Source organism: Lagenorhynchus albirostris, chromosome 3 (genome assembly GCF_949774975.1).
Source record: "Lagenorhynchus albirostris chromosome 3, mLagAlb1.1, whole genome shotgun sequence".
Lineage (NCBI taxonomy): Eukaryota > Metazoa > Chordata > Mammalia > Artiodactyla > Delphinidae > Lagenorhynchus > Lagenorhynchus albirostris.
Window position 1 is genome coordinate 130,745,512 of NC_083097.1, and position 3,043 is coordinate 130,748,554.

At 40.6% G+C, this 3,043-nt stretch overlaps 1 pseudogene; it reads right to left on the reverse strand.

Annotated features, from left to right (window-relative positions):
* Positions 1–2,257: 2,257 nt before the first annotated feature.
* Positions 2,258–2,567, reverse strand: LOC132518541 (large ribosomal subunit protein eL38-like; annotated as a pseudogene).
* Positions 2,568–3,043: the final 476 nt, after the last annotated feature.

Genomic DNA, 3,043 nt, shown 5'->3' on the forward strand with positions numbered 1-3,043 from the left:
ATTCAGTCCATTATAAGCACTTACTATGGGGCAAACTCTATGATAGGCACTAACATGAAGTGCTGAACGAGACAGTCATTCTCTCTCCCCTCATAGAGCTTCCAGTCTAGCTAGGTGGGAACACAGTAAACAGATAACTGCATAAATAAATATTTGTATCCTAGTGAGTACATCTTGGGGAAAGGACAGATGATATGCAAAGCCCAAAAGTAGCGCTTGTCCAGAAGCTTTGGGGTTAATATCAAGGTTAGCAAGAATTATGCTATAAATAAGTTCCTAATTTGAAGTTTTGGAGCAGATTATATATATGTAGTGAACAAAGAAAGATAATGAGCTGCAAAATTGGAACTACAGGGTGTTTTTTTTTTTTTCTTAGAATAGCACTGTATGTCCATCCTGCATTTGGAAGTGCCTCATCTAATATAAAAATTCATGAGTGAAGCGGTTCAGTTTATAATTTTTTTTTATTTGGTACAAAGAAATAGTGCTTTCTTCCTAGTTATTTCAAGCCAGTCATTGTTATCAAAATCCAGTCTTTGTCATGAGGGACAACATGAAAGGAAGGAGCCTAGGCATTTTAGACTGTTCAACAATCAGGATATTTTCTTCTTCCCAAAACATCTCCAAACTACTAGTGGTCCCCACATGCCAGCACCATAGTGTTTTATTGTTAGTTTTTTCCTCTCAGATACCTTCCCTAACTCTTGATTTGGTGTACTTTGACTAAGTTCATAATCACAAACTGGAGTTGGACTTTGTACATATTCACAAGCTCAACTAGGCTCACAAATTTCATCTGTGTTGCTCAGCTGGCCCTGCCTTCCTGGAGGAACCCCAGAGCCAGGACCCAGAAGCACTAATAAGACAGTTCTGCTGTTGTGCTTAGAAGTCCCTTGGAAAACATCACAGCTGCAATTCCTCCAAATTTGAAATGTATGGTTAGGACAGTATAACTCACTGATGCAAATCTCCTGGTTGGCTCTTGATGATCAAAACAACAAGGACTGAGGTCTCTCCATCCTCATTTCCCCCTCTCATTTACCACTATCCTAGATGTAATTTTGAACCAAAGAAAAACTAGGGAGGATGGTCTCAACTGAAATCAAATAATAAAAGAACCAGAAGAGAGACAGGTGGGGAGGAAAAGAGGCGACTCCCTGAAGAAAGCTTTCAAAAGGGATGCATCTGTGCTCTGATTGCCCAGCTCATTAGGGCTCCACCTCTGTGTTGAATCCAACGCCCCACCTGTATCCTGTTTCCTCATCACTTCACTGTCTCTTCATTACTAGGCTGACACCTGTAAGCATCATTCTGATTTATTTTACATGGCATACATTTCCATGTCTTATAAACCTTGACTAGTTAATTTTCTCATAAATGATTTGAAATACAGAAGAATGGACACTAGTACAAGATGGCAAAACCCAGCTTTATCAGATCTTAATATCATGCCAGATCTTCATCAGACTATTTAAGTACAGATGTTAAATATTTCAGATGCAAAGAGGAGCTTCCTGTACACCCCTTGTCTCTCTTCTTCCTCCATATCCATAGCAGGAGTACTCACTACTGGGGGACCAGTGTTTATCACCCACATTATTATACTTTTGCCACAGATTTAGATAGCCATAAATATTATAGAATATTGCTTTGTAGATTTAAAAACTTTATATAAATGGCATCATACCTTATATATCCTTCTGAACTGGCTTTTACTCTCTCAGTATTATATTGTGAAATTAACACATTCTGATACATGCAGTTCCAATTTGTTCTTTTTTTTTCTTTAACTGCTGTAGAACATTAAGTGAATATACTTCAAAACATTTTTCAATTTTCCTCTTGAGAAAAATTTAGGTTGTTTCAATTCTTTTTTTTTTTTTTTTGCTATAATGAACTTCAATTACAACCTTGTACCTTTCTCCTCCCAAACATATGCAAGTGTTTCCCTTGAGTGTATATCTAGTCTCCAGGCTACCACAGCAAATTACTAAAAACTGGGTGGCTTAGAACAACAGATTTTTTCCTCTTACATTTATGCAGGGCAGAAGCCCCATATCAAGGTGTCAGTCACTTCCTCCAGAAGCTCTAGGGGAGATTTCGTTTCTTGCCTGTCCCATCTTCTGTTGACTGTTGGCACTCGGCCTGGGGATGCTTACTCCAATCTCTGCCTCTGTCCTTACGTGGCCATCTCCTCTGTGTCTCTCCTCTTCTGTCTGTGCCTCCTCTTCTTTTTTTTGAGAATTTTAAAAATTTTAATACTGTTCAAGTCAGTGTGCGTGATTCATTTCAGCTCCTTCCCTGCCAAACCTGGGGGCAGGGATTGCTTCAGCTTCTCTGCCTTCTCTTTGTCTGTGATGACCGAGGTGTAAAGGTATCTGCTGCATCAAACTTTAAACTTCATATTATCCTTATTTTTCTTTATCTTGACCGACTTGGCGTCCTTTTGCCTGGCTGTGAGCAGAAAGTCCTTGATTTCCTCAATTTTGCGAGGCATGGTGACAAGGCGCGGAGAGCGCGGCTGGAACTTTCCATCCAGGCCCGGGGTCCCCAGATATCGCCCGGCTGTGGATTACCACGGATTACCTCCCACTCCCCACATAGGGCCTGAGAGACCTGTGCCTTGTCTTCTTATAAGGACACTTGTCATTGGATTTTGGATCCATCTAGATAATCCAAGATCTCATTTTGAGATCCTTAACTTCACATGCAAAGACCCTTTTCCCAAATAAAGTCACATTCACAGATTCCAGGTAGACAAGTCTTTTGGGGGCCATCATTCCCAACCTCAGCACTGCTGAAATTTTGAACCAGATAATTCTTTGGGCATAAGGATAATCTGTGCTTTGTAGGAAGTTTAACAGTATCTCTAGCCTCTATGCACTACATTGCAGTAGTAGCCCCTCCCTCCTCCCTTGCCTTTGCAACCCCAGATGTGACAGCTAAAAATGTCTCCAGACATTGCCAAATACCCCCTGGATAGGTGAACTACTCCTCTCCTTGTTGAGAAACACAGATTTAGGGGAAAGTTGCTGACTTACAG